The following is a 12963-nucleotide window of genomic DNA, read 5'->3' on the forward strand; positions in this document are numbered from 1 at the left end:
AAGTATGCAATAAGAGAATAGAATGGAAAAATTGAAGTGCTAAAAGAAAAAATGTACCTTTATCCGGATCAAATATTCATGACAAGAAGCAACCTGTAAAAATTAAAAGCAAAATGAAATAAATGAGTCTGTGAAGAAAGTTAATTTAATCAGAGAGAGGAGTCATTTCAAGTGACTTAAAAATCACAGTAATTTGTACCTCTCTCTCTCTTTTTTTAAGATTTTATTTATTTGTTTGACAGAGAGATGGAGAGGGCACAAGCAGGTAGAGAGGCAGGCAGAGGGAGAGGGAGAAGCAGGCTCTTCACCAAGCAGGGAGCCCAATGCGGGGCTCAATCCTAGGACCCAGGGATCATGACCTGAGCCAAAGGCAGACGCTTAAAGACTGAGCCACCCAGGCACCCCTGACTGTTCTTCTCTAAGACATGTATGTCTCCAAGAGCATGAAAAATTTATAAAGAATCTTAAGATTATTATGAGCTATTACTTGTCAGTAATAAGCTAAAGTTGTCATTCTGACATTATTACATATGTCTGTGTATAGATGAAGCAAAATAATTATTTAGACTGCTGTCATTAGGACCTGAGATTTTAGTATTAAGAGGTACAAATAGCAAATATGAAATTTCTATAAAAAGTTTGGACCTGAATTCACTGTGTATTTTCTCTTTTAAAAAATATGTATTTCCTTTCTCTTCCCACTAAAGAACTTAGAAGCAATGACCATAAATTTAGCAATAAGTACTCCCAGAATCCAGACCATAGCCTCTGAAAAAGTACTTTCCAATAAAAGGAATCAGAACTTGTTTGGAATGCACCCCAATGGGCATAGCGGCAGTGTCCACAATAGCCAAAATGTGGAAAGGGCAAAGATACCCTTCAACAGATGAATGGGTAAAGAAGATGTGGTCCATATGCACAATGAAATATTATGCAGCCATCAGAAAGGGTGAATACCCAACTTTTGCATCAACTTAGATGGGATTGGAGGAGATTATGCTGAGTGAAATAAGTCAAACAGGGAAAGTCAATTATCATATGGTTTCACTTATGTGTGGAACATAAGAAATAACATGGAGGACATTAGGAGAAGGGAATTAGGAGAAAGGAAAAATCAGGGTGGGAGAGGAACCATGAGAGACTATGGACTCCAGGAAACAAATGGAGAATTTTAGAAGGGAAGGGGTTGTTGGGATGGGTAAGCCTGTTGATGGGTATTAAAGGAGGGCACAGATTGCATGGAGCACTGGGTGTTATACACAAACAATGAATCATGGAACCCTACATCAAAAATTAATGATGTACTGTGTGATGACTAACATAACACATTTTTTTTTAAAGGAAAATAATTAATTCCCACTTGGGGGCAGGAAATTTAAAATGTGATCCTGGAACATCTTATTATACCAAAAAGAAAAATATTTAAAAAGACTGAGGTTGGGTCAGAATCAGAAACCTACAGAAATAGTCCCTCCTCTGACCAAAGTGGAAACAATCTGAGTATCAAAAAAGATAACTAGAATGGCTTTTAAAACACTAAACGGTTTAAATCCAGAAGTTCATTATAATACTTAAAATGTTAAGTTTTTTTCAAATCCTCATTGGTCACTTTTAGAGGATGCCAAAGAACCAACCCATTGTTTTGACAACTGGTAAACACAGGAAAGAATCATTCATTCCATATAATTTGAACTTCACTATAACCGAATCCTTGATGGAGGCAAGTTTTTGTTTTTTGTTTTTTTTTTTAATAGAAATAGTCTTACTAATAATGGCAGAAAGAATGACAGACTGTCTTAATCAACTCAGGCTGATATGTCAGAATATTATATTCTGGGTGGCTTGAACAACAAACACTGATTTCTGACAGTTCTGGAGGCCAGTGATGCCCGCAGTTTTGGGTCCTGGTGAGAGCCTTCTTTCCAGTTTGTAGATGGCCACTTTCTTGCTGTATCCTCACAGGGTGGAGAGAGAGTGCTAATTTTCTGGTTTCTTCTTCTAAGAACACTAACTCCATCATTAGGACTCTATTGTGATTTCATCCAAACCTAATTATCTTCCAAAGACCCCACCTCCAAATACCATCACATTGAGGTTAGGTTTAACAAGAATTTGGAGGGGACGCCTGGGTTGCTCCATCAGTTAAGTATCTGCCTTCAGCTCAGGTCATGATCCCAGGGTCCTGGGATGGAACCCCACATTGGGCTCCTTGCTCAGCAGGGAGCCTGCTTCTCCCTCTGGCTGCTGCTCCCCCTGTTTGTTTTTTCCAAAATAAGAATTTGGGGAAGAACATAAGCATTCAGTCCATAGCACCCTCTAATGCAAGAATGGATCTGGGCAATGATCATTAGTGGCTGCTCAAAGCACCAGGTGAAAAGCTAATAGAATACTAGACAGAGAGAGATCATATAATGCTGGGGTTACTGATCAATCTTTAACAGCACAAAAACTAAACAACCATTATGTGCCTCCACATGGAAGAACATACCACCACCTATGAAAGCATCTAGCCAACAACAACAACAACAACAAAAATCAAACCTGAAACTGATCAAGCCTCTTGATCAGCACTATCCAATAGAAATAGAATGTAAGCCACGTAGATAATTAAAAATTTTCTTTTTTTAATATTTTATTTATTTATTTGACAGACAGAGATCACAAGTAGGCAGAGAAGCAGGCAGAGAGAGAGGAGGAAGCAGGCTCCCCACTGAGCAGAAAGCCCGATGCAGGGCTCGATCCCAGGACCCTAGGACCATGACCTGAGTTGAAGGCAGAGGTTCAACCCACCGAGCTACCCAGGTGCCTCAGATAATTAAAAATTTTCTACTAGCCACATCTAAAATGTAAAAATAAATAGGTGAAATTAATTTTAATACTATATTTTAGTTATCACAATATATAAAAGTACTATTATTGAGACACATTATCAATGTAAAACCATTAATGTTTAGCATCTTTTTATGGAGAAAGGGGAACCCTCTTCCACTGTTGGTGGGAATGCAAGATGGTGCAGCCTCTTTGGAGAACAGTGAGGAGATTCCTCAAGAAATTAAAAATAGAGCTTCCCTATGACCCTGCAATTGCACTACTGGGTATTTACCCCAAAGATACAGATGTAGTGAAAAGAAGGGCCATCTGTACCCCAATGTTTATAGCAACAATGGCCACAGTCGCCAAACTGTGGAAAGAACCAAGATGCCCTTCAATGGACGAATGGGTAAGGAAGATGTGGTCCATATACACTATGGAGTATTATGCCTCCATCAGAAAGGATGAATACCCAACTTTTGTAGCAACATGGACGGGACTGGAAGAGATTATGCTGAGTGAAATAAGTCAAGCAGAGAGAGTCAATAATCATATGGTTTCACTTATTTGTGGAGCATAACAAATAGCATGGAGGACAAGGGGAGTTAGAGAGGAGAAGGGAGTTGGGGGAAATTGGAAGGGGAAGTGAACCATGAGAGACTATGGGCTCTGAAAAACAATCTGAGGGGTTTGAAGCAGCAGGGGGTGGGAGGTTGGGGGAACCAGGTGGTGGGTATTATAGAGTTATAGAGGGCACGGATTGCATGGAGCACTTGGTGTGGTGCAAAAACAATGAATACTGTTATGCTGAAAATAAATAAATAAATAAAATTATGAGGTGATGGAGGAAATTTTAATATTGTGTGGGTATTTGGTTGTAGTAAGGTATTATGAATTTTTAAATGAAATGATAGTACTGTGTTTACATTTTTTAAAAAGAGTCCTTATCTTTTAAAGATACATATTGAAATATTTACAACTGAATTTATAAAATGTCTGAGATTTGTTTCAAAATAATCCAGGTGAGAGTAAGGGGAAGGGATGAGAGTGGACACGAGCTGATTGACCACTATTAAGAAAATGGCACCCGTTCGCTGTTTAATGTTACCGTCAAAGAACGGAGAAGGTTTTGTTTACGGAACCCACTGCAAAGGAGAAAATGAAGGTAGATTCACCTGTTGATACATTAATCACTTCTGACTCCAAGAGTGGCATGACAATGGCTGGAAAGCCTCCCCTGGCTTGGAAGGAGACATCCAGTTGTGGCACTATCTCCCCTGTGTTCCCTCTGCCACCAGTGCTGAAGTGGGGGAAAAAAAGACTGTGGGTCTAAATCTGCTCGATTATGTGAAGAAAATGGAATTTCACCTGCTTTCTGGGAAGGAAACCAATGTTTCAAATCCAGTGTGAAGCAGTGTTTCTTTGGGAGAAGCTCACAGGAGGGAGACAGTCCACGGCCGCCAGAGGAAGTTCAATCTCAGAGGGAGCCCACTGGAACTACTACCTAGCCATCCCCTCATGGAGCACCATCTTCCTCCAGGGCTTAACTCTGGAGGTTGTGGGTGGTTGGTTTTGTTGTTGTTGTTGTTGTTGTTGTTTTAATCAAAAAAAGGCAATGCTCCTTTCTTTTGTATCACTGACACTGCCTGCCTCGTCTGTCAGCCAATTTTGGTTGAATGGGTCTGTGATGAGTAACAGAATGATAATTAGAGGCGACGGCATTGTGGGAAGAACACAAGGCAGATCTGGGAGGAATTCTCAGACCACTTTATTAGTGGCCTGGAATCTTCTTCCCTTGGTAAAACCCTACACATCCTTTCCTGAGTTGCCAGGTCAACTATGCTCCCTATGACACCTGTAAGTAGATTCGGCAACTACACGTTCTTATTTTGGTTCAGGAACCATAGCAAAAGAAACCTGTTCACTTTCATACCATGGTGCTTTGTCTACCCCACCAGCAATGTGGGTACTGTGCCGTTCTGCAACGAAGCGTTTATTTTCTCTCGTAAGCTGTGACTCCAAGTGCAAAAAACCCTGACGTTTTCGCCTTTGGATCTCCACCATCTAGCAAATGTGGGATTATAAGAAGGCAACACATGTTTGAGGAATGAACAGATCATTCATCAATGGGTATCACCGAGCACCTAACAGGTTAATACCATGAAATGGCAGCTTTTTTGCTTTCTGAATTTCCAAAAGAACACTCCAAAGGTGGCTACGTGGCTAGGATCTCGTTAGGGACTCCAAAATCACACAAGAAAAGCAGCGGTACAGTACTTCGCAGTCACTTCAACCCATGCCCTTTAAAAACTCATAACCAGGGGCGCCTGGGTGGCAGTCAGTTAAGCATCTGACTTCGGCTCGGATCATGATCCCAGAGTCCTGAAATGGAGCCTACGTCGGGCTTCCTGCTCATCGGAGAGTCTGCTTTCTCCGTCTCCCTCTGCTGCGCGCTCTCTCTCTCTTTCTCTGTCAAGTAAATAAATAAAACTAATAACCAGAATTACTTAGCTTGACCATCTCATGGAATAAAGATTGAAATGGCCCTCTGTTAGTTTCTATGGAACAAGGATTGACATGGTCCTCTGTTAGTTTCTAAAATTTAAAGCACGTACACAGTGTTATCATCATAAGTACTCACTGATAGGCTTTCTGGTCTGAACTCCTTTCCTAAACTTGATTTCCAGATGTCGCTCCAAAAGGTTTTTGACAAATTGCAGGGTCATTAGAAAAGGTCTCTACTCCCATGATGATCTTCTCAGACATCAAGGTTAAATGACGTTTTTCAAAATTTGGTTTAAAATTTTTTTTTTAGATTTTATTTTCAAGTAATCTCTATATCCAACATGGGGCTCCAATTCACACCCCCAAGATCACGAGTCACACGTTCCCCCTGACTGAGCCAGTCAAATGCCCTGAAACATGTTTATTAAGAGTAGGCAGGTTATATTATCTTGCCGCCCTTTGCAGAGACTTACCCTGGCCCCTTGAACCAGTAAGCAAGGAGGGGGTGAGGGTAGAAAAAATAGCGCAGGCTTCAGAACCAGGTATTCCCCAAATCAAAGTAATTTTAAGCAGCCATTTTACTGTTTCCACCTGTTTCCTCAAATATAAAATGGGAATGATTGTATCTTTTGGAGGGATTCTGGATTTGCTGGGAGCCTTACCATGAACTCTGTGCAAACTGAATTAGCAGGAGTGCCCCAACCACCAGCTTGGAGGTGAACTCAGCTCACTGACCTGGCCCATAGTTCTGCTCCTTTGATGATGAATAGTAAAAAACTAACATTTTGTTTTTCTTTATCGACACACATTGTCATCTAGTGGTTCTCCACATTTTCTTGTCTCTTAGGAAAGTTTTATAATCTTCTGTAGTTAGGATATGGTTTAGTAGACTACACGAGCGAAGTAAACTTTCTGATTCTGTAGAACCCATGAAATTTGGGAGTTTGCTCGTGGTCTGAAAGTTCCAAGAAGGCAAGTGCTCTCTGTGAGCTGTTTGGCATTGAATCCCAAGTATCAAGAGTGCCTGACACATATTTGGAAGTGGATAGCTTTTTCTTGATTGGATGCAAGAATGAATACGGGGATTAAAGAGAATTGGAGCGAGGAAGATGTATGTGACGAAGCAATATCCCTGGTGACAAAATACGGGAAGTCCCAGATCAAGATGTGGATTTTTATGTACTGATTGGCTGGACTAAATTCCATAGGCCATTAGGGACCCATGAGAAAGAGATAGGATCATCTGTTGGGGCCCTAGAAGAGAAGCGCCACTACTCCATTCTTCCCCTCTCCTGAGACAAACCAGCATTCCACAAAAATCAGTGGGCCCTTTATTATTATGGGAGGGGGCATAGGAGATTATAAATGGCATCCTACATTGGAAAGGGCTTGAGACGACTTTGCTAACTTCCATGATGCCCACAATCATAACGAGGTCAATGAAGTCTTTTAAGAATGTATCTACAAACAGAATAATCCCTGAAAGGAATCCATTCAGAAGCACCCCCCACCCCGCAGCCAAGCTGACAGACAAAACTCACAGGTGTCTGCCTGGGTCCTAATTCTTTGTTTTATCTAGGTCACGGGGCCCCACATTCTCAGAGAATAGATCACAACTACAAAACATATTCTTCTCGAGCCTGACCACACCCCTCATCCTGGAAGAGTGCCAGACAGAGCCCCCTTGAAAAACCTGCCACCTCCTGCTCTACCTGGCCAAGAGTTGACCCCCCACCCCCACAGCCCCCATGAACATAGCTGCAACCCTCTCACATTCTTCCAAACTCCTTAAAAGGCTCAGCTGGACAGAAACTCGCTGGTGTTTCTCTAGATGTCTGGCCCCTCTCCTCCCTTGGAGAGAGAATGAACTGTGTCCTGCTTGCGGCTCCCCTCTTCGTGTGATTCTGTGCCCGCCGCATCACTGGCCACACTAACAACCTCTGTGTTGAAGAATCGCCATTATCCCAGCTGCTGGGAAGGCCAGAGCCACTGCCTGAGTGTCGAAATAATATCACTCAGGATTCTTCTCCCCAGGTGCAGAGTCCATAGGAGACAGAGAGATGAGAGAGAGGAGGGGGAGATTTAGTATAGGGATTGCCTCACACGATTACAGAGACCGAGAAGTCCCAAGATCTTATCTGTCATCTGCAAGCTGGAGGCCTGGAGAAGCTGAGGACCAGGGGAGTCAATGGTATAAGTCCTAATCCACATCTGAAGGCTCAAGAACTAGGAGCACTGATCCATCAAAGATAGACGTCCCAGCTCTGGCAAAAAAAAGCCAATTTACCCTTCTTCCACCTTTTGCTTTTATTCAGGCCCTCGTCAGATTGGACGAAGCCCACTGAACTGGTGATAGCCTCTTCTTTATTCAGTCGACTGACTCAAATGCTAATTTTTTCCTGGAACACCCTGACGGACATGGCCAGAAATAACGTGTTACCAACTTTCTGGGCATCCCTTAGCCCAGTCCAGTTAACATATAAAATTAAGCACCATAAGCACGCTGTCTATGATGGAGGAGCTATAGAATACTGAGGCCGCATCCAAGCAGAACAAGAGAGAGGGATGGGGAGAAGGGCTGGGCTGAGAAAGGAAGCCTTGCCTCTCCTTTCCTGTTGGACCTCAGGTCAGGCACACCATCTCTCTGGGCCCCCGTCCCACCTCTGTAAACTGAGGGAGTTGAATAAATGATCTGTAACATTCCTTCCAGCCCTAAAATGTTATTCTCTGTGTCACCAAAGAATTCTCTTTCTGAAACGGAGAAAGGCTAAGCTAATTTCCACCTCCGCCTTCTACAATGTACATGTCCTTTTGCTTTTCATTTAAATGTAAATGTATGAGCCTTTGACCAAAATAAAATTATGATCTCTGGGTCACTCCTCAGCCCCTCTCATTATTAAAATGCTGCGGCAGATTTCTGGGAACAAAAAAGGTTAAAGAAAAACAGGTACTAAGTCATCCTGACTTACCTCTCCTGGAGGGCCAGGGAGTCATAATGGTGGTGGTAGCCCAGAGGACAACCAGGAGAGGTGATGGATCACAGGAGAAAGTTTTGTTTGGCACAGGCCTGCACCTGCCTCTGGCCTTTGTTCCCGAAGGAGAGCAGATGCTCTGTATAAGAGAAACACGATTTGGGGAGGTCAGGGAGTGAAATGGAAAAATGCTGGGCGTCAGAGTCATTGTAGCCAGTTCAAATCATGGGTCTCTTGCTTTGTATGCTCGAGCAAGTCACTTCTCCTCTCTGAGTCAGTTTCTTCTCTGTAAATCGGAGAATATTAACTTCGCAGGACCTCCATGAACAGTAAAGAAGGTAATAGGCTAAAACACAGGAATTATTGAACAAACCGTAATGCAAAGCAGAATGGGACAAGCAATATGTTAAGGCAGAGGAGCAGAGGCCACACCACACACATGTGCTGGGAAGGAAACTAGTTACATGCTCCCCCTTTCATTATGTCAGCGGTCCCAGCTGTTGCAAGCTAGGGCAGCGGGGAGGATGCACAGAGGGAAAACATTCCTCCATGAGGAATTATCTTTTCCTCACAGAGCTGGTAGCCTGGGTGGGAGATGAGGCTCACAGAACTGAAGACCTGAGCAAACCAAATGCCTAGAGCACTGGTTGTTGGTGCCTTGATGAACCGAGAAAACCAGAATAGAAGCCTTTCCTCTTTCAATCCTGAGAGTCTAGGATTCTAGAAAAACAAGTTTTTATGGGCAATTTGGCTCTCAGATCATAACAAGCCTAGGAATTCATCAGCCAGCCCACCCTTGCCCTGGATGGCACTTGGGAGCCATTGAAGGTTTTGAGTCAAGGAGTATCCTGTAGAAGATAATATTTATGACAGCTTAGCCTAGTAACAGTGAATACTAAAGGTAAATCAGGAAGGGAGGGTGGGGGAGGTCGGAAAGGGGACGAGAAGGGCAGAACAGGTGGAAATCCGCGTTGAATCATGCCTTTGAGTCAGTCATCAAGTCTTGTTGATCTCTCTCTCTCTTGAGATCCCTTCTCTGTATCCAAGAAGTAAGTTTTCCAGCTGGACTGACTGGAAGACAGATGCCACTGACAGAGGTAAGGAAGTTGAAGTTGAAAACCAGTGTGATTGGGCGCCTGGGTGGCTCAGTGGGTTAAGCCGCTGCCTTCGGCTCAGGTCATGATCTCAGGGTCCTGGGATTGAGTCCCGCATCGGGCTCTCTGCTCAGCAGGGAGCCTGCTTCCCTCTCTCTCTCTCTGCCTGCCTCTCCATCTACTTGTGATTTTCTCTCTGTCAAATAAATAAATAAAATCTTTAAAAAAAAAAAAAAAAACAGTGTGTTTGACGAAGGAGAATAAATCCGGCTTTTGACACTTGGGATTTGGGGTAATAGCGAACGTTCTAGTGAAAAAGTGAAGTTGAACTGACTTTTTCAACATGACTAGAAGCAACTTTTCTACTCAAACAACATGAAATTGGAGAGTCAAACCAAAATCAGATATAGGGTAAAAAAAGAAAAAACTGAACATACTCTGTCACTATCTTTTTTTTTCTCTTTTGATGTGTAAATTACCATGTGGGGGAACTGAGTATATTTGCATAGCTTGTATTTTCTTCAGCATGGGGAATGATAAACGGAATTATGATGGAAATGTTATATAAGCCTGTTAAACCAAAATAAAAATAAGTAAGTAGGGAATGCAAAATGCTGGATGATGGGGGTAAATATTTTAACTTTTGGGGGGCATGATTTGAAAAATTCTTACATCTCTTATGTCACTAGATCCTATAAATGGATTTATGATGAATATAAGTGATACCAAGATGGGGATAAGCATTATTTCAACTTTTAGAAAAGAAGAAAATTTTTTAGAGGGGAAATGATCTTCCCATTCCATCCATAAGAACTAGAGGAAAACTTCACCAGACCGCGGGGCTTATGATGTTCAGTCTGGGGGGCTAATGTCGCCTAATTTCTTCACTCAAAAGGACTCCTGAAGATGCTAGCCCTGTTCTCAATTATTGGAGGATCCCTTCCACACCACCCCCCTCACCTTTTGGGTTCTGTCCCCTTTTATCTCCTCCCTGTCACGACTTATTGGTAGCAGCTCTAAAGCAGTAGTTATGAAAGGGTTAGGAAATTTTTATTTGAAGCAGAGATGAGTATGTGGCTTGGGAGGGAGGGGAAAAGGACTAAATAAAAGGAAGTGAGTCTAAGCTGTTAGCAAAGAGAAGACCATTAATAGCAACATCTTGATTTCATTAGGAGGCGAGCTGAAGCCATCCGAAACAGGCAGGGAACTAGGTGATAATAAGAGAAAATGTGTTTCTCAGACAAAGGAGCAGACCGCAGGGGACAGCGGCTCAGGGAAGGAGGCGACCATTAGGGAGAGTGTGCAAAGAGGACGTGCTAATCCCTCTGAATTGTACCAGCGGAAGCTCGGGGCCGTTTGAACTTCTTGGCAGCTTCAGCCTGGTCTCAAAGTGCATCGTGAGGAATGAGAACAAAAGAAAAGTTCACTCCGAGTTCCTCTTGTCAAAGCAGGGGAAATTGCTTTGAGGCCAGCCCTAGGAGATGCTAATGGGTAGAAAGCGAACCAAGTAAAAGAAGAAAAAAGAAATGTGCCAGGTCACTGGGAGCCTGCAAAGCATCGAGTGCGAGATAAAGCCACTACTGACAAGACATTCAGCCCAGGTCCCACCATGCACTGCTGTGCGAGTCACTTCTAACCAGCGCTCAGCTGGCTACAATCCGCAGAGAAGGCCTCAGCTGCTCCGAGAATATCTGTTCACTTGACGCACCGTAATTGAGCTCTCACTGTGTCAGCCAGGCCGATTGCTGTTAATGCTGGAAGGTGCGATGGGAGCCCTTATGTCCTGGTACAAACCGGTTTTGTGAGTCAGAAAGGCTCACTGGAAAGTGAGTACTGGAAGGGCACAGCTCAGCAGAAGACGGGGGAAGCGTAGGAGAGCCAGAGTGGTAACTGGGAAGAAACATGCATCTGTTTCAAGTCCTGGAGAGCAAAGACCTACTGACTGCTGGTCGTCCTTCTCCAGGCCTAGCGCTCTCATCCATAAAATTGGCTGAACAGGACGATGCATTCCTTCTCTTTGAGCAGATTTAAAATGGAGCTAGGAGTTCTCTGGGGATCCGTGCCATGGGGCTGGGACAACGTGGGGATCTCTTAATGTGGGAATCTAATCAGCGCAGGAGCTAGAAACCAGAGGTGCTTTTTCTGTATGTTTTGATGAGTCACTGAAAAAATTTAAAATGCTAAAGATGTCACAAAGCTTTCCCTCCAAATTCTAAACCTGAGGCTGCCAGCTCGGAGCACCTAGGTTTTATTTGGCTGGCAGAGGTTTTTTTTTTCTTTTTAATGGAACCAGCGTTTACAAATTGTGAGATTTCTGAAAATCCAGATTTGGGGCTTTGCCGAAAGACCAGAAGCTCTGACAGCTCTGGCCCCACAGCGGCGAGTGGCGAGAGGTGGGGAGCAGCTGTCCCATTTAGATGAGGCACTTGCTCTCCAATTGGAGCATCTCTAGCACTCATCATGGTGACCATATAATTTGTCATCCAAACTATGGCACTTTTGAAAGTGCTCTTTTTAATTATGCCTGGATGCACAGACACAAACCAGGGCCGTTTTGGGCAAGGAGGATGTATGGTTACCCTAATTCACATTGCTTGCCCTGGGCTTTTTTTTTTTTTTTTGCATTCTGTTCTTTGGGTTGTGTGGTCATAAGTCAGGGACTCCCCTGAGAAGGATGGGAGAGAAAAGGTGTAAAGTGAGGCTGAGACCTGAACATTGAAGAACAGGGAAAGAAACAAAAAGGAATATTAAAATGAATGCCAATTACACAAAACCTTCAGGTAAAGGCAGAGCCTTGCTAGTGGCTGGCTCAGCGTGTAAGTTTGACCTTCCCGGCTCCCCTCCACAGCACTGTCAGTTTTAATAAGCTGTAATCCCACAGCTCCGAGCGAGACTAATCAAACTGCAGAGAGCAGCCTGTTCCTAATCAGGAAGGCACAGGATCATCATTTAACTCTGTGGTTCCTCAGTGAGCTCCAAGCTGCCTCGACAGGGAAAAAAAAAAAAAAAAAAATCCTGGATCAGATAGCTGCTTACACACTCGATTCTTGACCTTTTGATGGTCTTTGTTTGAAATTTTTATTAAAATGCTTTAATTACCCAAGTATTTGGCTAAAAAAAATTTTTGGAAGATTCTTTTCACTTTGTTCCCAGAGAAGACTAGAGTGGTGCTCCTCTAAGACATTTAGGACACCTCAGACTCCCAGATTCCGAGTCCGCTTGAACTAACTGCAGACCCCAGCCCTTTGGACACCATTCAGGGTGTGGCTGTAGTTCCAAGACTGGGGGCGAGAGGAAGTGGGGGATGTGGAATAGCACCTGCGGGGGCCAGCATGGGACCGTGGGTGACACATGCCAGTGCCGGCCCTTCCCCATGGCGGGAGTAGGAGCCAGGACATGCTGCACTGAGGCTCTAGAAGCCTCCAGCACCTCAGGGCCTCATGGCCTTTCTAGTTCTCTCCCTTCTTTTAGCCCCTTCAACCCAGGGGCAAGTCACAAGAGGCTATTCAGTGCAATGCTCAACCACAGAATCTTAGACACAACTGAAGTTTAACTTAGGAGCTAACTAGTGTTAGGTCCTT

The sequence above is a fragment of the Mustela nigripes genome, chromosome 2 (genome assembly GCF_022355385.1).
Source record: "Mustela nigripes isolate SB6536 chromosome 2, MUSNIG.SB6536, whole genome shotgun sequence".
Taxonomy (NCBI): Eukaryota; Metazoa; Chordata; class Mammalia; order Carnivora; family Mustelidae; genus Mustela; species Mustela nigripes.